This window comes from Ambystoma mexicanum, chromosome 3q (genome assembly GCF_040938575.1).
Source record: "Ambystoma mexicanum isolate Mex_15411 chromosome 3q, UKY_AmexF1_1, whole genome shotgun sequence".
Lineage (NCBI taxonomy): Eukaryota > Metazoa > Chordata > Amphibia > Caudata > Ambystomatidae > Ambystoma > Ambystoma mexicanum.
This window is the reverse complement of record NC_090926.1, coordinates 625162554-625185459: the sequence shown is the minus strand read 5'-3', so window position 1 is coordinate 625185459 and position 22906 is coordinate 625162554.

Here is a 22906-nt window from a genome sequence, read left to right as displayed (position 1 = left end):
CAAAAAATTGCATCTAAGAGTTAACAATTGCTTTTCTCATGTGGACCAAAAACACACAGTTTTAGATTTGTAAATAAAAAAAGCATGTTTTATTATTATTCTATGTTGAAGATTCTGTTTCTCATAGAACCATTCCTTTCTTTGAAACATATAACAAATGACAATTGAACAAAATCACATATGACACAGTTACTTATAAGCACTTTAATTCTGGGTTAGTGTAGCACAATAAAACAACAGTGTGCCAGAGAGTACTAGCTACTCTAGCTAAAGAATGCTTTTTCAAATTTCTTGCACATAATAACATCAACAGGGTTACAGCATGGTAGAGGAGCAGTCATATACACAGTTTTTTACAGAAGGTACACACACCAGGCTCGATATTCTCTTTTCTAAGAACTCTGTGTTAGTGTAATGGCTTGTTTGTTAATAGCTCTCTTCCTTATTTGTCTGATGTTTTTCTCAAGCTTCTCTACTCTACACCCTTTGTTATCTCTGAGGTGTGCTAACTTCCTGTCAGTTATAAGGTGTTACTGGTTTGCAGTGGATATGTATACAGATATAGGGGGTCATCGCGAGGTTGGAGGTAGCCATGGCGCTATTAGCACCATGACTACCCCCTTACCGCATTCTGGATCCGTGTTCCCGGAATAGGGACTTACCGGGTCATTCCGACCTTGGAGGACCCGGTAAGTCCCCATTCCGGGAACCATTCCCCATTCCCATTTGAGCCCCCATAGGGCTCAATGGGAATGGGATGGAGCTAATAACGGGTCCTCTATTAGCGGGACAGTTATTAGCTCTGAAGTCCCTTAACGGGTCCCTTGCCTAACGTCTGGTAAAACAGGCGTTAGGGAAGGGACAGGCTAAGGGACCTCGGAATAGGGTGGTAAGGGATTACCGGCACCGGTGTCCTTACCGGTAATGCCTTACCACCTACCTCATAATGACCCCCATAGTGTTGACGCAGTGCGTTTTTGTCCCTTTTTGGTGGCGATAGACCACATCCAGCAGTAGTCTTCTCGTTATTTGAGCCATGCCTTTGTCAGGACATAGATGAGTAATCTTGTAAGGTCTTTAGTCTTCTAACCCCAGAAGAGTTTGTAATCTACAGATTAAAAACAATGAAATGGATCTGTTGATTGGTCCAAACCACTCTAGTTATATAGAGCATCTATAGATGCTAATTTTGGTCTGTCTACTAACCTTATTTAGTTGACAACGCAAGGGCAGGGTACAATGTAGAGGCATCACATAGGTCACACAGCGACACCAGTATCTGTTGAATCAAATCACAGCTGGTCCTGATTAGAACCCTATGGCCACATGTATATAGATGTTAGCCTAAAGACCATGGGCCTCATTACACGGAAGGCGGTAACTGGTAGCCGCCGGTATTTTACCATGTCCGCCTTGGTGGATGGCGGAATTACCGCCCTGCTCCAAGGTGAGCGGGGGCGGTAATTCCCCATTCATCCAGGCCCTTCCCCATTCCCATTTTTGCCCCCATAGGGAATAATGGGAATAGGGAAGTTGCTAATTACGGTACCCCAAATTGCGGTACCATAATTAGCACCAAGGTGCCTTTGCGGGTTCGTTTTTTAACGCCTGCTAAAGGCAGGCGTTAAAGTACCAACCCGCAAAGGCACCTTGTAATAAGGCGGTAAGGGTTAACGGTCACCGGTAGCATTACCGGTGACCGTTAACCCTTACCGCCTTCCATGTAATGAGGCCCCAAGACATTTAGATTTAATACTCAACAGAGGATGCTTCCTACTTGGTAGCTGTTGATATAATGGATTCTCTGAAGAGTTACAGTAGTCCATAAGTTTAAAAAAACACTATATGTTCTGTACTGTCTTTTACCAAAGATTTATAAATTCACAAACAGAGTCTCAAAAGTACTCCAAAGTAGCATCTTGATCTGACGGAGCTACTTATTAATCTTTCAGGTCCTGTAAACACAAAAGACCTTTATTGGTACTTGTCTTTTATTGAGGCGCCTATTAATGTGCTCTGGTACCTCATGGGAGACAACAAATCCTACAAAAAAACTTGCAGGGAACCCAACTGTGGCATTAACGGAGGAAATGTCTAGTTTGTTTGTTTATTTTATTGAAATAGTGCACCTGACCCAGGGGTAAATGGGCGTTTAAGGTAAATGGTTACAGGATACAGTTTATACATTTAGACAGTTTATATAGTTTATAAAATGTATACAGTTTAGACAGTTTATATAGTATATACACAGGTATAGTACAAAATAATACATTTGAACGCAGAGGCAGGAAAGTGTGAATGCTAAGGGTATGTATGTATGATGTCAGGAGTGAGATGAGGTAGTGTTAGTTTTTATTCAGTAGCCATGTAATGACATGGGGCCTCATTACGACCCAGGTGGTAAGTTACCGCCTGGGTCGTACCTTTACCACCATGGCGTAAACTACGTTTACGCCATGGTGGTTGGCGGACTTACCACCCCATCCCGAGGTTGGCGGGGCGGTAAGTCCCCAATCCCCATTTACCCTTCCCCATTCCCATTTTTGCCCCATAGGGCATAATGGGAGTGGGGAAGGCGTTAATTACGCCACCGTAAATTACGGTGGCGTAATTAACAACAAGGTCCCTTAGCGCCATGGATTTTAACACCTGCTAAAAGCAGGTGTTAAATCCTCCATGGCGCTAAGGGACCTCGGAATCAGGCGGTAAGGGTCGGCGCTGTTTACGCCGCCGTAAACCCCTTACCGCCTGGGTCCTAATGAGGCCCATGGTCTCTGAATGATTGAAAGGTTGAGATAGATTTGATGTCCAGTGGAAGTGTATTCCAAAGTTGGGAGGCTAGAACGAGAATCTGGTTCCGCCGGCTCTTTTTAGGGTGTATCTGGGCCCCATCAGGCATAGTGTGTTGGTGGATCTGGTGATTCTGGTAGACGATTTCAGGATAAATTTGTTAGTCAGATATGGAGGGGCTTGGTGGCTCAGGGCTTTGTAAGTGAAGCAGATAGTTTTTAGGTCGATTTTTTGTTGTATGGAAAGCCACTTGCATGATTTTATAATAGTAGAAATGTGCTCTCTCCTGGGAATACATAGTGCAGCTCGTAATGCATTGTTTTGGATAACCTACAGTTTGTTGATTATGGATTTGTTTGCGCCCTAGTATAAGCCGTTGCAGTAGTCCAATTTGGACTGTATAAGTGCCCTGGCCAATATGAGGCAGCAGTTAGAGGACAATAAAGGTCTGCAGGCCCTGATCAGCTTGCCTGTGTAGTCAGTGGCTGAGGCATTCATGTTGATTTGTTGGTGAGGCATCAAGGTGGAAACCAAGGGTTTTTAGACTTTTAGCAATGGGTATGGTATTTCCATCAAGGATGATGCTGTTATAGTTGGGGCTGAGTTTCAGCAGGTTGTTAGGTGAGCCGACAAGGAGCAGTTCAGTCTTATCATCATTCAGGCAGAGGCCATGTGTAGCCATCCATGCCTGAATGATGGGGAATACTTCGTTGATCCGGCCGACGTCAGAGCTGTAGTTACCTGATAGAGTTAGGAGTATCTGGGTGTCATCTGCGTAGTTGGTGTAGGTGACACCCAGATGGTCCAGTTTGTCGAATAGAGGCTTTATAAATATGTTATACAAAGTTGACGAAACACAGGAGCCTTGTGGGACACCACATGTGATGGGGATCGGGTCAGCCACTGCTGTGGGTGAGAAGACACGCAGGTTCTATTTGCGAGGAAGGATTGGATCAACGTGACAGTAGAGTGGGAAAAGTGTGCTGCCGATGACAGGTGGTTGCATAGGATTTTATGGTCAACTAAGTCAAAGGCTGCTGAGAAGTCTAAAAGAAGTAGGATGGCAACACTGCCTTTATCTTTAAGCTCATCAATCTGACTTTTGAGGTCAAAAAGGGCTGTTTCTGTTCCATGTTGGGGTCTAAAGCCAAAATGATGGATTCCTAGTAGTTGGTTACTCTCTAGATAGTCTTGAATTTGTAGGTAAGCAACTCTATATAGGTTTTTCAGTAGGAACGGGACAGTGGTGATTGGTCTATAATTGGTTGGTATAGACAGGTCTAGTGTTCGGTTTTTTTAGAAGTGGGAGAACCCATGATTGTTTCAGATTGCTTGGGACTAAGTGGCTGGTAAATGACAAATTTATTAGCTTGGTAAGATTGACGATTTAAAAACCAATAGTAATGAACTCAGCAAAAAACTACTAAATCATCAATACCCTTCCAAGATCATCAAACGGTCCATGAAATGAGCATGGAACGCTAACCAAGAAATGTGCCTAACCAAACAAAGGGAATCTCAGGAAGAGAGAATGACATGCATTTCCACTGTTTCTACTTTAAGCAATGACTTGAGAAAGATCATTCTAAAAAATGGGAGAATCATTCAATCAGATGATTTCAAACTTATGAATCCGAGATTTGCATTCAAGGGAATGCCAAATCTTCGTGATAAGTTAGTGCACACATACCCAGTCGAAAGAAATCTGGCATCTGACCAGAACCAACTATGGCATCTATCACCGGTTTGTGGCCATTTTAAATGTGGCCAATGCTCTGTATGTCATTTGACAAGTAATATCAAACAAATAGACTTAAATGGACTTATGTGGAAGTTAAATACCTTCTCTAATTGCCTGACCAAATGGGTGATTTATGGCATCAGATGCCCGTGCGGCCTCTTGTATATTGGAAAGACCAAAAGAGCAGTGAAAACAAGTATATGCAAACATCAATCTGCCATCAGAAACCAAACTTCAAACCCTTGGTAGCTCACTTTAAGAAGCAAAGCATTCGCATAATGATTTATATTGGTTTGTGCTCCAAATATTGATGGCCCACCCTCGTGTTGGTGACAGAGATCTAGCCCTAAAAAAGTTGCAGCAAAAATGGATTTATGATCTAAACACTGTAAAAGCAGGTTTAAACATTGCTGTGCAGTGGAGTTTGTTTTCCACTGAAGTTTCAGTCATCTGCGGCAGCAAGCTGTCAGGACTTTCGAGGATAACTATAGCACATATGATTTGTAAACTTTGTGTAGCATTCACACTATGAGCTGCTACACAACATAAAATAAAGGCCAAACATGATAAAGGTTCTCCCAGGAGATCTATGAAAATTCCCTGACCGTAAGCTCTGGTTATTTCTCACTAAGGTGCCATGAAAGATATGTGATGAATGGTGAATAACACACACACACCTAAGATGGTGGCTATGCACAGACACACGTGAATGTGAGCATTGGGCTAGCATTAAGATCACACTAATTAAAGATGGCGGCCACACGCACACAGAGAGAAACGCGAGAATAAGGTGAGCAAGCGTCTCAGTGAGAGAACAGAATATTCATCTGAACTATGCAGAATTAGACCACGAAAATCAGTCCAGAACGCCCATAAGTAAATGCCAACTCGCTTTGGACTAATTAGGCACTCGGGACAGGCGAACAAAAGCTTAATATTGACAGACTTGTGCATAGATATCCCTGTAGGACTCTGTTCTTACTCTGAGTACAGACAAGCTGAAAACAATACAGGTCTCTGCACACTGAGCCGCTCCACAACACCTCAGTATATAACGGAGGACCCGTAGCCTAGATCTCCACTTATGGATCACAGACTGATAAAGTAAGTGAAGCTGGCTTGATCAATTACAGATAATGTGACTTTATCTGACCAAGAGTTTGAAATGCAGCCCATTTATGTGTCTGGTATCTACAGACGATGCACAGAGGAATTATCGGCGATGTAGTCCCGCCTGTGATGGCCCTCGACTGTTACAAGCAATGAATGGTGCACTAACATCAAAAAGAAAGTGATACATCACCCAATTGAAAAGGTAAACCTGACAGTTAAGATGCGGGTAAATGAATATGTTAGATGCAATACATCATTACTTAATGAAAACAAGGAGAGATAAATGAAGTTTCTATTTGATTTTCAGACCTGGATTCATTCAAAGACATACGTTTTATGCATGGCAACCTTTGAACTCACTCCCACACTTGAAAGAAACTACGAGAGTAGCAGGTTAGTGGGATGACTACTCCATTTGCTGCTGTGTGTTATAGTAATAATTGTTATACGCAACATACAGGTATCCTGGTTTTAAAATGTGTTTTTTATTTTCATTTCTAGGTAGAAATGGCAGTTCACATGGTCCAGTGCAGATAGCCAAATCGTCCCTAGAATTAATGTTCGATAGCGTCCTAAAGACGGGGGAGCTGACAACACATTGATATCAGGATTTAACTCGTTTTTGTGTCTTTCTACCCCCAGAAACACGATTAAGTGTAGACATGTCAGGATAGATAGAAATTCACTCATGATTACCAAAATCACCAGTGTAACACACTTTTGAATGCATAAAGTCATATGCAGATTTACCCCATTGATGGAAGTTGTTATGACCATCTCTATGTGTTTTATGCGATGCATTCCTCTTATGTTTCTTCAAAGAAACACGGATTGTTCAAATGGCACTTAGTAGGCCACTCTTCTTGTTTTAGTGGATTGCGCATGTGTTTTTCCAACACATGGTCCTTTTATTTTGTTGTATATACCTATTAAAATATGTCTTTTTGATACCTGAACTAATGTTGACAGACACAGCTGAGTGTAAGTTATTATCATTCACAGAGCACTTATTCCACGGCCTATGTGTTGGGAAGGTGGGAAGCTAGTGGTGAAATTGCTTCTTTATATATTTATCTCCTTAATCGCCCTAGTCCCTGAAAAAAAGAGGAAAAATATTTGCTCAAAACTTGAAAACTACCCCTGGTACCTCATGGTACTGGTGAGCTCACAACTGCATAGATATGCATATTCCCAATATTGGGGGTGGTCACAGTCCCCTAACTGTGCACAGTATATGCCCAGCTGTGAATGTCTGACAAAGTATGCAATTTGTCATAAAAAATGCAGCATGCTCTAATAGATTTGGTACACACCAATCCTCAGCAATAGTTGCAGCGAGATTCTCCATTGTTGTGTGTGCGGGGTGGTGTAGTTGTTCCAGCACCACCCTCAATAAGGCTACAGGCATCACTGGTTTACCAGTGCTGTCTTGTCGCTACAATGCTTCAGAGGGGTTTAAAGAACACCCTCTTCGTGTCCACAATTTCTTTTCCTCTTGAGGTGCCTCCCCTTGGATCTCTACCAACTGCATTTTTGATAGTTTATTATAACTTTCAGATACAGTCATCATAACAACAATTTTTTCATTTACATTAGGAGTTTCAACATTATCATTATCCTAATTTGTATTTGCTATGCGCTTAGCCTCAACGTCTGCTGCTTGATTTTCACATGAGATCAAATCTGCCCTTTTAGTGTGAGTTGTGCACTTGACGACTCCAATGCTTACTGGGAGTTAAAATGCTTTATTAAGACTGTCCAGTAAGGCGACGTGCTGTACTGGCGTGCCGTCCACTCGAAGGTAGCTCCAGCTTTTCCAACATGCTAACCCTGCGTGCACTGTCAGTGTCACATAGGCGGAGTCACTGTACACTGTTACTTCCTGGTCTGCGTAATCCTCAAACGTGAGTATCAACGTCAACAATTCTGCAGCTTGTGCTGAATAATTAGACGGCAATCAAGTACTTCTAAGCCCCTGAAATTCCCCATTAGCCGTGTGCTTTATCAGAGCGGCACCTGTATATATCTGTCCATCATTTTGATCGATCCTTGAAGAACCGTCAATGAAAATCTCTCCTCCTGCTAATGCATTCTCTTTTATTCCAGGGATTTCATCATAGAACTCTTCATAGTTTGTGCAAACGTGTTCAGACTCTCCTTCTGCATTTGGCTCAGCAATAAACATAGCAGGATTCACTATTTTACATCAGACTATTTTAATTGCTGGATTCGATATTACTACTTCATAGACAGAAGCCCTTTGGGGTGTCAATGTGCCCTTTGGCTTCTCTAAAATAGCAAATAAAGGGTGCTCAACGAATAACGTAATGGAAAATCCCATCACCATGCTTGCAGCTTTCTCTATGGCGAACGCGGCGGCTATTGAACTTTGTTCGCATGGAAAATGACCTCTCATTGCTGGGTCTAAGATTCCACTGTAATATGCAAGGGGCTTGTACCCCAACCTGTGTGAGAACAAAAATAATTCCTCAGTATAATTAGGAATCCCTAAAACTGGAGCTGTGCAAATTGCTTTTTTCAATTCGTCAAACCCTTCTTCCATTTCCTCAGTCCACACAATCTTTTCCTGCGTTGCCTGTGCTTTCTTTAAGGCCTGCAATAAAGTGCAATAAAGGCCTTATATACGAAGTGTAGTCAAAGACCCATGCTCTGACATAATTACACAATCCCAAACATCTCTGCATGTGCTTTATCGTGTGTGGTTTTGCAGTTTTCAAAATAGCCGTAGCTCTTTCAGAAGTAACTTTCTTTCCTTGTTGAAAAGTCAATTGTCCTATGTATAGAACTTCTTGTTGACAATATTGCAACTTTTCTTTAACAACTTTATATCCTTTGTCAACGAGTATAATCATCAGCTGAACAGAATCGCGTCTGCACTCTTCCTCTGAGCTGCTGCAAACTAAAATGTCATCTACGTATTGCAACACAACATTTTCTAAAACAATATTGCTCAAGTCCATCTGCAGGACTCTATTGATGGTGACTCACATTACCCCTGGGGTTAACGAGTGCTTTTCAGGTGAGTCTGCCTGAACTTAAATGACGTCAGATCCTGCGAGTCTTTGTGCAACGGGATTGCGAAAAACGCATTTTCAAATCAATCACAGTGAAATATTGTGTTCCAACAGGGAACTCGGCCTCTACAATCTGGTTTATCGGCCTAAGATCTAGTCTGCAAGACCCCCCCCTTTTTGATAGGATAGACCGCAGTATTACATGGTGACTCTGACGTCACTAAGATGCCCTGATCCATCATGGCGGAAATCGTCTTGAAAATACCTTCATCTCCCTCTCGAGACATGGGTTACTGTCATGCTCGAGGTAAAATTGCTCCTGGTTTCAATTTAATCTTCACTTCTCCAATCCCCTTCAGTAAGCCTACGTCATAGGGGCCGGTAGTCCATAATGAGACTGGCACTTTTGCCATGTCTTCATCAAAATACTCAGGATGCTTTTGTGCTATCATCAGCTTCTGAGGAACTTCTCTTTTAATTGCTCTTACCCAGTAAGTGATACTCATGTCAAATATCACTTCATCATCAGATGAATGATCGCCAAATAGATCTTCATCAGTGACGTCAATCAATCTGTAACCTTCCCCACTGGCGATTACTGCGGACTGTTGTCTGCCTTCATCATCATTTGCATCAAGCAAAACCATTTCTCCTCGCACTACGGCTGCTTGTAGCATCAAGGGAAAGGCGCGTTCCTCCTCTTGAAGCATATTCCAGGTCTGAATAGAAATTCATCAGGTCTTCTCATTACTCTGCCTGCTAGGCCCGGTAGCTAAGACAACAGAATGCATACTCCATAATGAAAAACCTCTAGTTCTAACAGTATTCCTCTCACAGCTATCCATCCTGAGAAAGCCATAATAATTTCACATATGTTTAAATAATGCATTCCTGGTATTGAACACACTATGCCTTAGCCAGTAAATGAAATGGTCATATTCAACTGTGTCATTAAATCTTGTCCCAATATATTGACAGATGTTTTCCTCGAATATAGCAATGGCACCTTACATGTCACATTCTTCAATAGAGAATGTTAATTCTTCAGTGAAAGGAACTCTGCTTGTAGCTCCTGTGAATCCCTGAGTATTCATGGCATTGCCAGACATTGAAAATTTTCCATCTCGTATACATGAGCGAGTTGCACCCATGTCTACTAAAAAAAAAAAGATTTGCCCCCTATACTGACGTCTACCCTTGGTTCCTTGTGAGGATTCGGCATTACGGATAGGATCAAACACATCAGGTCTCCCAGTGAGTTGTCCTATTGCGGGTGCAGACTCATTACATTAGCGGTAAAAGGATTCCTTCCATCAACAGTGACACCCCCTACTCTAGGAGTCATTAACTGTCCTGTGCTTGTGTTTTGCTGAAGCTGCATAGGTGACTGCTGTGACTGTCCTTGTGGCGGATTGACTGCTACCTGTTGTGGTTGCAAGCCTTGCTACATTCTTGGCGCTTGCTGCTGCATCGTTTCATTCTGAGAAAACCATCTCTATTCTGCTACGAACATGCTGCTGGATTTGACATCCACCCCACTCAGAAACTGGCCATTTTGCACTAACTCTTGACTTTTACACATGCGAGCAAAGTGCCCTGTCATTCCACAAGTCCAACATATAGGCAGTGTTCTCACATCCTGTCCATTTTACATATTCTTATTACAATCTTGCATATTCTGAAACCCACCTTGTGTATTCTGAACGCTTCCCTGATTTTTCTGCCAATTCCCTTGATTACATTTCCAACCTCATCCTCGGAATCCTCTTCCCCCAGGAGTAAATCCACTATTGTTTTGATCGAACTGCCTTTGATTATTCACCTGTGGCATGTTCATTGTTTGCTATGAATTAGATCCATCTACACTCATCAACATTGCCCCCTCAATGGCGTATTTGTATAATTTTTCTGCACTAGCTTCACCTCTTTGCTTTTTCTCACGTCGTCTTTTTTGCAATTATTTTTCTGAAGAAGTCTGCAGTAATGTGCAATGGTCAGCTGAATCTTCAACCTCGGTTTTGCTTCTATGCCCACTAATTTCTTGAGCTGCTTTTTTACTGGCTCAGGCCGCCCTGGGCATAATATATGATAGAATACCAGTATAGATTTTGCCAAAGATTTGCGCATTTCCAAGCTCCATGCCTCCTGAAAATGTTGAATGTAAACAAGCAGGTCATCCCCGTCCTTCATCTTTTTCGTCATTATAGCTCCCATATCAGACGTGTCTGGATACAGTACTCTAAGCGCTTTCCAGACTGCAGCCCTACAGTTATTAAACAGTGTTCCATCGTGAGCAGTGTTGACTGTAGTCACACCAGGCTATCATGTCCATATGTCCCTGTTGATACGTCATCAGCTCTCTCACCAAGTATGGCGTTTAGGAGACCCTTAATGTCCCCTAGAGCCAACGTGTTTTCTCCGGTAATTTTTTCTAACTCATGTATCCATTTCCCAGCGCCCGAAGTTAAACTCAGGAGTTTACACCTTAGCTTATCCCTCTCCATTTGAGGCCATGGTATATACTGTGGTCTTGTTCTGCCGTTCTCTAGCAAGGGAAACCTGCGAAGCCCCAAACTCATTCTCATCTCTCATCATTTGTCTGTCCACCACAGGGACGATATTGCCACATCGCCTTCTGTCTGGCAATGATCTTAAACTGCTTACAAAAGGCGGCAATTCCCCCGTCTCTTCCTTTTCCAAGATTGCCTGCTCTCTCCCTTCTTTTGCGTTCCATATCATTGTCAAATTCTCTTCACTTTCTCGCTTCCACTCTCACTCTGTCTTCCTCTTTTTTCTTCATATCCCTTCTCTCATTTGCCCTTCATATCTCCTCATCACTTTGTCTCTGTATTCTCTTATCCCTTAACTTCTGTTCCTCCTCTTGTATTCTTTCTTCGCTCTAATCTTTCCTCATCATCCATTGCTCTCTGTCTGTTATCTCATTCCCTTTGCTCTTTTGCTCTCTCTTGTTTTTTCACTTGCTCATCTTGATATAACTGCTCGTATCTCTGTCTATCGTTCCTTTTTTACCCTTCATCTTTCAATAGTTCCTCCCTTTCTTTATCTTTTTTATCGTGCTTTTCTTGATCTTCTCTTTGTCTTACGTCGTAGATGCTTGTACCATCAAGTTTAAGCAAAATTTGACCTCCCATCCATTACTTCTGTAAGAGCGCTTTCACATCAGCCTTATCTCTTTCTCCTTTTCATCTCTTTATTTCTCTTCCTATATCTAGAGACGTACTTGCTCGATTGCTTCGATCCTCATCACGTCTCTCCTTGTCTCACGGGACCTTAGAGATGACATCTTTCTCAGCATTTTTTTCTGGGCCCTCGTCACTACTTTGTGTAGGTGACTCATATGCTGGGTTGCTTTACCCTGCCGCTGCTTTAATCTCCCTCAATGGGTATAACCATCATCTTTCTTATTCTCATCTTTTGATTTCAGACGGGTCGGTTGGAGCAGAGGGATCTTCACCCCCCTCTTTGCATACATTAAGTATCCAGTCTATAGGAGGCAGCTCATTTCGCTCCTCCTGGTTCATTTTCCAGAGCTCTTAACTTGCTAGGCGCTTGTCTAGCTTCTTCCTAGTGGCCTTGCAGGCACTTCATAAACCCTTTGTCTGCGGTTCCTTTAACCCATTCTGCACTATAATGTCTAAGTTTTGGTTCATGTTTCGGCAATTGCTTGCAGAGATGCATAAGTGGAGTAACATCCTCCATCCTTCACCATTCACTCTTAACTTGTTAATGCTTGCTTGCTTTAATCACAGATTTAAAAGTACATTTCAAGAAAACAACACAATATGAGCCAGCACCACCCTTCGCAAGCTCCGATCCCGTTAACTACAATTTCTACTTTAATCTTGCTAAAAAACAACCATCAAGTGCAATAAAAACAATACATTTTTTCTGTTTATGATGTCATCATTCTTCAAAACCACACAAAACAACCGGTCACATAAATCTCATACGATCTTATCTTTAAGACTCCTCTTCACCTCTAAAATACTTCATACGAAGTGTTAACCCCTTTGGATTCACCTTTAATTGAATCCGTTTTCTACGTTTTCCACTACAGGACTATGGGTTCAAATTTCTTCTAACATTCTTTAAAACTTAGGTATGAGCGTATCCTCTTTATCGTGGCCTCTCTCACAATTATATGTTGCTCGGCCACACTCAATTCAATATATATTCAACACTTTAACACTCCTATTCTCACGTTATGTTTATCCCGCCTCCCTCCATTACTCGCTTTTTCCCTTATCACTTCCCTTTATTTACTACGCATGCATCAATTTGCCACTCTCCTCAGTTTCTACTCACTATTCGCATGTTAGTCTTCTGACTCTCTGTATCGCATGCCTCTTTTACTGCCTCTTCAAACTGTCGTCCTATCAGCTTCTTGTGGAAGTGGGATGGAATTGTATGCAATCTAAGGAACCCGTCTCACCTGTCTTGCAAGGTCTTGATAATTGCACTAATCATTATCTACGGGGAGCTTTGTGTCTCATCAGCCAAATGGCAAAAGTCGTGCGATATTTCCGGGACTCTAAAGTTTACTTATGTCGATAGATTTTTTAATAAAACATCCTCTCTCTTCTACCAAGTGAACTGGATATCCCAGCCCCTTTTTTGAGTAGCAATTACCCTTGAGATAGATGGGGATTTTATTCATACATCAATAAGCAAAATGATTGGTAGTTTGGCAAAAGGAAATCTGTTTTATTATCAGTTATCTGAAAGGGGGAGTACAATGAGCATCAGCACTCGCTCGATAGTCTTACTCACCGAATTTTACAAAAAACTGTTATATTAGGCAAAATCATCATCAGTGACGTGTTGACCTGCATCATTACCAACATCATCCTACATGGCAAACTACAAAAACCTATTGAGGGAAGTCATAGGCTCTAAGTGAGTATCTAAGTATAAGTTCCATATCAGTATAGAACAGTGAAGGAAAGTGATAGGGTACTTAACATCAGGTGGGGCAACTATGCCCTCCACATAAAATGCTCACTATGAACATCACTAAATACACAACGTCCCATTGGCTACACAAACTATAGGACCCTTAATTATGCGGTCCTCTACAATTGGTTGGCTTCTAACCCCTGTCTGTACTTTTCCACCTACGTCTAGCAGCAGGCAGTCTGAACATCAAGCTGCAGATGAGCTCGTCTTAACACTAGCTTCCCACCAATTAGCAAATCAATCCATCATCACCTCAATGGTCCAGTGTCAATTAGGGCTTTGAAGCCTGGCCTTGAGTTGGTACTGTGCTCTGAGAAATGTTAAGGAGTGTGGGCACACGCTGCCCTCATGCGTATGTGTGACCACCCCGTTCTTCCAACTTCATCCTTCCACATGACTGGAGACCATGGAATCGAGTTTATTACTAAATACTATTTTTTAATAGTCCTCTGACGTCTTTTGTTTTGCTCAAGCCTTCTGGACAGGAGTTTCTGTTCCTTCACACAAATTGTATCTAATGTTAGTTAATTCTAGTTTGATAAGACCTTGGCTTCTTGGCTCATCCAACTCCTTCTGCTGGGATTCACTTTGTAATTCAATGTGCTTTTCAACTGTGACAACCTGAAATGAGGTCTTCATGCTATTGTCCAGCACTGCTTATAATGTGTAGTGGAATGTCATCTTTGATGTCCTGGGTGTTAGTCTTAGCAGTGCACGGTGGTGGCGCGAGTTATGGTTGCTTAGCTTACCAAAAGTGGCGAATTTCAAGGGTTTTTCGGTTTTACTTGGAACCATAATGTCCCTTTAACAAAGTTTTTTCACTGAATTTCATAGGTTTTTAGTAGCGCAACTTAACCATAATGTCCCTTTAACAAAGTTTTTTTCACTGAATTTCATAGGTTTTTAGTAGCGCAACTTAACCATAACATCCCTTTAACAAAGTTTTTTCACTGAATTTCATAGTTTTTTAGTAGCACAACTTAACAATAATGACTTTGACTTTATATACATGTCATATGGAACTGACTAGATCTCTTCTTATGAACTTGATGTCCGCGAACTTATTTAATGTTCGCGGACATGTTCGGAGAACAGTACCACTACCTAAAAACTGTGGGGGGGGGGGGGGTATGTTTGATTGTTATATCATAATATAGGAACATTTAACAAATTCAAAAAGCAGCACACAAACACATTATATATAGTAATACATAAGAAATGTAACCCATATATGTAACACACTAACCATTAATTTAAATACAATATGTTCTGAAATGCAATATACCACAAGAAGATAAATTGGCTTCCAACATAATTACCTCACAGACACAACAGAACTGAGAACAAGACCACACCCACTGAATACATAGGACTTATCTTACCAGAAATAGTAAGTGTACTTCATTTTACTCATATATTTATAAACTTTCTGTATTAGATTAAAAAATATATTATCTTTATTTTTCTCACAGAAATGTCTAGTACTCTGGAATGGCTAGAGGACAATTTCCAACATGAAGAAATGTCACAAGATAGTGAAACTAATGGTAAACACTTTATAATATAAACCATTTATTTATTATTTTTTTTATATACATTTAACATATATATTTTTTTTTGTACAGAGCATACCAGAATAGAAAAAACTTCAGAAAACCCTGTTATGGATAACAGTCTTCACAATATAGAAGAAAAAATGGATGTATTATTGGCTAATTTTAATAATTTAAAAACTTTTGTAGAAAATCATTTCAAACCAAAAACCTCGTACCATTGCCCCACATGTACTTGTCCCTCCTCACCATATCCCAGTCAATTATCCCCAAACCCTCTCCATAATCCAAAACGTTTTGATGAGATTTCCATCCCTTCTTCACCTAATACCAATCATGTTGAAACCCCAAATTCTCCTGTTTTTGTTTCTGTTTCTGCCTCACCTTCTCTGTCATAAATTATTAATATATGTTAAATAAAGTTTAATTTTTATATTGTATTGTGAATAGTTTCCGTTTTTTAAAAAAAAAACAATAAAAGTGTCCGCGGACAGTGTGAGTGTTCTGAAATGTTCGTACATAAACGAAAATGGAGGTGTCCTGAAGAACACCACACCTGTTCGTACTATTCGCTAGCAAGTTGAAACTGTTCTAAGAACACACGTGGTGTCCTGAAATGTTTGTAAAGAAACAAAAATGAAAGTGTTCTAAAGAACACTATATCTGTCCGTAATGTTCGCTATCAACTTAAAACTGTCCTAAGAACACATTTGGTGTCCTGAAATGTTCGTAAATAAACGAAAATGATGTGTCCTGAACAACAGTACAACTTTCATAGTGTTCGCTAGCAACATGAAACTGTACTAAGAACACACGAGGTGTCCTGAATTGTTTGTAAACAAACAAAAATTAAAGTGTCCTAAAGAACACTATACCTGTCCGGTACTGTTCGCTAGCAAGTTCAAACTGTTCTAAGAACGCTATTGGTGTCCTGAAATGTTCGTACGTAAACGAAAATGGAGGTGTCCTGAAGAACACTATACCTGTTCGTAGTGTTCGCTACCCAATTAAAACTGTTCTCAGAACACAATTGGTGTCCTGAAATGTTCGTACATAAACTAAATTACACGTGTCCTGAAGAACACTATATCTGTCCTTACTGTTCGCTACCAAGTTTAAACTGTTCTAAGAACACACGCGGTGTCCTGAAATGTTCGTTTCACGTGTGACGCACTTTTAATTACTTCAGAACCCGAACAGTGTCCGTAGGACATCAATTCGCATGCGCTAACCAAACTCCATGCACTTGGTGTCCTGCGGACAGGCGCTTCCTTCGCGGACTAGTTCGCAAACGGATCATATGACCGCGCCCACGCTCATCGTGTGTCCTGAAATGCGGACACTGTTCGTGTCCCCGAACAATTTAAAAGTACATTTTCAGTTAATCCATAATATTTTTCAATAAAATCTCACCATGGCACAAGTCCCACATAGCAATCTTGAGTTTCTATATACCTTTTGAAACTTTCCGATCCTTTTTTTGTGTTCGATCTGTCTGCGGACAGTGCTCATGTCCGAGGACCGCGCACAAGCACCCCTATAAAAGACCACGCCCAAGAGCTTACTCCCATTGTGTTTCTGGCTATTCTTCAGAACACAGTGATTTTTGCTGCCACCTGCAGACTACACCATCATCGAGATGTCATCCTTGGCTGCTGAACTGCCACTTGGTGCTGCACCTGCTTCAACACCACCCCCACCCCCTCCACCACCACCACCTCCCCAAGGGCCTGAAGAGGGGAACAGGAGTGAGGATGCGGAGGAGGAAGAAGACGATGATGAGAATGAGGTAGAGGAAAACCCTACTACCCGCACTAGGCGTGAGTCTTGGGTGTGGCGGTTATTTACCATTCATGGTAATGTTCCTAAGGCTCGTACGAACCGTGTTACCTGCAATGAGTGCAAAATGATACTCAGTCGTGGGAAGCACGGTAAGTACAGCTTTGGGACCACTACTATGAAGCGACACCTGAGGTCATTTCACTCTGGGGCTATTCGCAGGGCTGTTCCTTGCGAAGAACGCAGCAGGTTGATTTCCTCTACTTCATCCTCTGTTTCTGATCCTGTCACCACAAGGACCACCTCTGTGGGACAGCGTCTTCCTCAAGCTGCCTCACAGGCCATACAGAATGCTGATGACCCTTACCTTTCGAGGGTCACAGTTGTATGTATGTACTGTGACACAGTACTCTGCAGGGGGGAGCGACTTCGGAGTGCTTTTGAGACTATCGTCTCAGAGCATGAGAAGACCTGCTCACTACCCAAATAAAACCCACTCTACATCTTCCTCTCTCAGCTCGCCCTTTCTTATCCCTGTGGTTGGTGCCCCCCCTTTACCCTCCTTTACCCTCCTCTCCTAGTGTGTCGTGTGTGAAAAACCAAAAAAAAATACAAAATTACAAAAATCAAAAAAAAAAATAAGGCTCTTTTCAGAGCCGCCTTTCCCAGTTAAAAAATAGAAGTGAAAATAAATGAAGCAGGGCTCTTTGTATTTTTTGAAAGTCTGCGGACAGTTCGCGAACATTAAAAAAATTGGGTTGCTACTCCATCACAAACATTGTAATTTTTAAAAGTGGTGGCTCTGAAAAGAGCCTTTGGGTGGTGTTTGTAAGTCAAAAATTGTAAATGCTTAACATCTACTTCAAAATCGTTGTTGTAATTCCAAAAAAGGTCGCAATGCATTTTGTACATTTCTCAGAAAAATCTGATTGCCAGCATAAGTAAGATTGACTCCATCTCTGCGAAAAATGTATGTACTACAAAACATAATATTTTCATTGTGAAAAGAACACATGCCAAAATCTCTTAGAAAGGCACAAACAGCCTTATTAACATTGCGCCTTGCTTTTTCCATTTGTGGACCAAATGAAGAAGAACGAAGCCACATTTGTCTCTGCGCAATCCGTGAAAATATCACTTGAGAATTAGGAAACATGTCGATAACCTTCCTAAGTCCTTCTTTCATAGCAAATTGCAAAAATATTCCAGTCACATGTCCTAAACTGTTACCTCCACAATGAATTGCAATTATGTCTGGATGTTGCTCTGTCTCCAAAGTAGCACAGAGAGGTAGAAAGTCCAACCACTTAATTCCACGTACTCCATGCCAGTGTACTTCCACATGTGGGAATCCAAGATCTACAGCTACTCCACAGCTTTCTGCATGCACCTTCAACCAATGTAGCCACGAATCTCCTAAAATCCAAACAATCTGTTTTCTGAAACACACAGCCATAGCTATCTTTTGTTCTCTCAGCAAAAAGAGTATCTGAGAAAATCTCTCCTGGCACAACACACCCACCAAACTTTGCTGACCAATCCCTTTCAGTGCTTATTCTCATTTGCATGACTTCTGAACCCAAAAATCCCCAGATGTAACTCCCGATGTCCGCGAACTACCGCCATGTCCGCGGACATATCGTAACATGAACAGCCCTTCTACCATTTCCACTACACTTTCTGTGCCATTCCCTCATTGGATGTACCTCAAAAATCACATGACCATGCACCAATCACATTCAAGACCTCTACATCTAACTGCATCATCATAGATCAGCACTGCCAATGTACTCTGAATCTCTCTGAGTACAAGTGTCATATCATTGGCAAGCACATCTACCAGAAATACTGTACAAGTCTTCAAGATTTCTACTTGCAGCCCCATGCATATCCATATGCATGAACACAAACTTCAGGTATGCATATTTTCTGTATAGTAGATGAACACATTTTCAAACAGACTTTTACCTTGTAAAATCTGTAAAATAAATTTACTGTACTTTTTTCAATTTCCTAAAATCAACTATCACTTATAAACCTTTATACTATTTACTTTCTTTATACACACACACTCAAATCATGTTAAATTAACATTTTTTAAATGAAATATATAGACTACATATATTCAAACAAAATTGCATGCAAACACAATCTATGTTTAAACCTTTATAAAAATACTTATACAATTTCATATTTTTTGTTTTTATTTATTTATTTACTTAATTACTTTAAATTAGACATGACATTGAGGCGCTATTACCTAGAACAGTTTACTCACAGAAATAGTGGTATTCACTAATATATTATACATTTCACAAGACATAGTAAAGATATTTTCTTTTTTGCTTCAGTTAGTCATTCAATACAATTTGTTCATTAAGAACATATCATATGTACTGAACTGATGCAATGTATCTTATGTAAATAAATTAGTTTAATGGTTTTACAGAAGGCACTGAGGATTTCAATTGAAAAAAATCAATATCTAAATTAAAAACAGTGCTATATACAAACAAAGTTACTAATTTGAAGCTTTTACAATTGCAGTGAAGACCAGTTTCCTGAAAAGAAGCAGCCGAATTCGGAGAAGAAAGAAAAACTAAGAAGTTACCTGTTAATTTTAAAAAAAAGTAAGTAAAATATCACCATAATATTTGTATTATTAATCAAATATACTATAACATTAATACGAGCTATTTTGGTTTCTAAAAATAGAGTTTTTGTACCATTTTGTCCAAAAATTTCCATGTCTTAAACAGCGATTTACAGCCAGAATGGCCCACAAATTTCTATTTTTGGACACACAAATTACCCAACTGGACCACCACAATTTTCATATTTTAGAACAAACAACTGTTTTAATTGTATACATTAGATTTACTATTTGTACTTCTCCACACCACTAGCTTACTTTTTTTGTCATCTGAACCCCAGTTTAGTAACACATAAATTCAAGAATACCTATCCCTACTAGTTTTAGTTCCCAATGCACAATCACACACCATTACATACATCTTTATCATCTTACTCAAACACTCATGCACACAGCACACATACATTCCAGAACACCTCAACCCATATCTTCTTTACTTTTTTCAACAGACCCTAAAGAATGCCTACCAAAAGTCAAGTCCGTAGAAAGCAACGCAAAAGTAGAGCAAATGAAAATAAAGGTGTCCAACATAAGCATCCATCTCTAGCAGAATTTGTAAAAAAAAGTTGAAACAAAACAGCTAATACAATCATTTAGTGAAACACAAGAAGTTTCAAGTACAGCAACTTCGCTTCCTCTATCAAAATGTAAAACAAACCAAAGAACAATTAACAGAAAATCAGCTATCAGTACAGATAAAACTACTTCTTCAAATTTTAATATAGTGCAAAGTAAGCATACCAAGAAAAGTATTTTAGCCAAAATATACCGTCACAAAGTCCTTCAAAATCTTATAAAAACAGGAGAGAAATCAGGTTCAAAGCTTAAAACCTATCGTAGGAAATTAATCTTAGAAGCATTGATGGACAGTGAAATTCTTCTCAAAAGAAATGTATTTATTTTACTGTTAAACAAAATGAAACCACTAACAAAACTAATAACTAAATTACAAAAAAGACTTCTCAATAAGCGAAATGTCAACAGAAAGAACTTCTTAAGTATCTGCGGAGGTGAATGGAATCACACTACGAGCACAGAACCATATTTTAATGAAGAAGCGTAAAAACAAAAGCAAACAAATACAATTGCCATAAATAGCAATGGTCGAGGTTATGAAAAAGTGAATAATACCATAATGGAACAAGAAGTACTCCTTACAAAAATATGCCCTGAAAACCCCTCCATTCAACTGAATCACAACGTCTAGTCTACAAATGGCCATGCACGTCAATGTGTAATATTCCCAAACAATGTTTCAAATCTTTACGCCAATTCCTCAATAAATATGTAAAAAGCAAAGACAAAATCAAAATTAAATTACTGCAAAATATAGATACCTGTCCAGTGCGCAAGTACACAGGACTACAAGGACATTCATTGGCCTGCATTACAGGACCTACTTGTAAAACCACTTTCCATGATATCAAAAGGATATCAACACATCATTCAACTATAAGAAATCTAGTCTATAAACTGTACTATGCTAAAAGTCCTGCTTTAGCACTAGCAAAGTTAAATAACATCCTTCTACATGGTACAGCAAAAGACCTACTTGAAGAAATTCACTATATCCAGAAAAAATATTTTGGAAGTGAAAGCCATTTACAGATCGAAATAGCTTTAAACCAATTAAGCAACAATTATACACATGGCAACCTTTTGCTAAACACATACAAAAAAGAAATACTAAAATTTAAAAGTACATCAGCTGAAGTACCAAACCATGTATGTGTATGTTGCCGTAGATTTTTTTATAAAGTAACACAAAAACTGTGGACCTATCATACAAAATAGAAGACAATGAAGATTCTAAATGGTTTGAATTATCTCTCTACCTTGTAGCAGAAAACAAATATGAAATAACTGAGCCCTTAATACTTTGCAGTTATTGCACTACAAAACTTGACAACAACCAAACTCCTTCACGTTCTATCACAAATAATTTGGAATTATACCCAGTACCAAAACCTCTACAACAACTTAATTTATATGAGAGCATCATAATTCTCTCATATAAATTATAAAACAGTACACCCATTTCAAGCAATAATATGCCTTCAACCAAAAACAGCAAAATTACCTCCCTCTGAATTGGTAAAAGGCATTCGTGGAAAAGTAGTTTATTTACCATTAAATCTAAAAGAAAATGTGCATACTCTAGGAGTGCAACGTCCAATGCAGCAATCTTTAATTATATTAGTAAATGGAGTACCTACAAAAGACCAAAAAATATGGCAACAGCTGGTAGATTTATATAAAGTTAGACAAGCCTTCCAATATCTTAAAGAGAATAATGAATATTACAAAGAAATTAATATTGAAGAAAACTTGAAAGATACAACTGAAATAATTCAAGAAACACAAGAAGCTGCTCAATTTGACCTACTAGATCCTGCTACAGTATCAAATACTTTAGACCATTATACAATTCATCCTTTGCACTGTAATGACACCGTACAAGATGTACTGGAAACTTACCAAATGCGTCAAACAAAAGGATCGCCAATCAGTATATGGGAAAAAAGTAAAGAAGCACGTACTTTTCCTCTACTCTTTCCTACTGGCAAAGGAGGAAGGTATGATGATAGACCTATTCAAATATCAGCTTCAGAATACCGCTCATTACGGATGTATTCTGAAGATCCCAGATTTAGACAAAATGTGGAATACATATTCCAGCCACTCTTTGAAAGTGAACTAGCAACTTTATGTTAAGGAGTTGCACACATATTAAAATCAGGATCACACTTTCAAAATATGACAGCTACACAATTATTAGAGAAAGTGCAACTAAAGGATGAGGTTTTACAATCAAATATTACAAATCTATTAGCAAATATGCATGGTACTAAAGAGTACTGGTTTCGACGTCATGGAGATGTACGTTGTATGATCAGAAACCTTGGCCCACCCACTTGGTTTGTTACATTAAGTTGTGCAGAATATGCATGGGAAGATTTACATGATTTCCTACGCATATCAAATAAAAACAAAACAAACATAGATATTCTAACACCTGGAGAACTTTGTTCTTTGGATCCTGTTAATGTTTCAAGATATTTTCACCATCGCTTCATTGCTATGCTACATTTTATTTGTAATAAAACTGTTCCTCCCCTTGGAGAAGTGCAACACTTCTTTTGGAGAAAAGAATACCAAGCCAGAGGAGCACCACATATCCACATGCTTTTATGGATTAAAGATGCTCCTAAATTTGGTCAAGACAGTGATGCCACTGTTTTACAGTTTATTGCAAAATATGTCA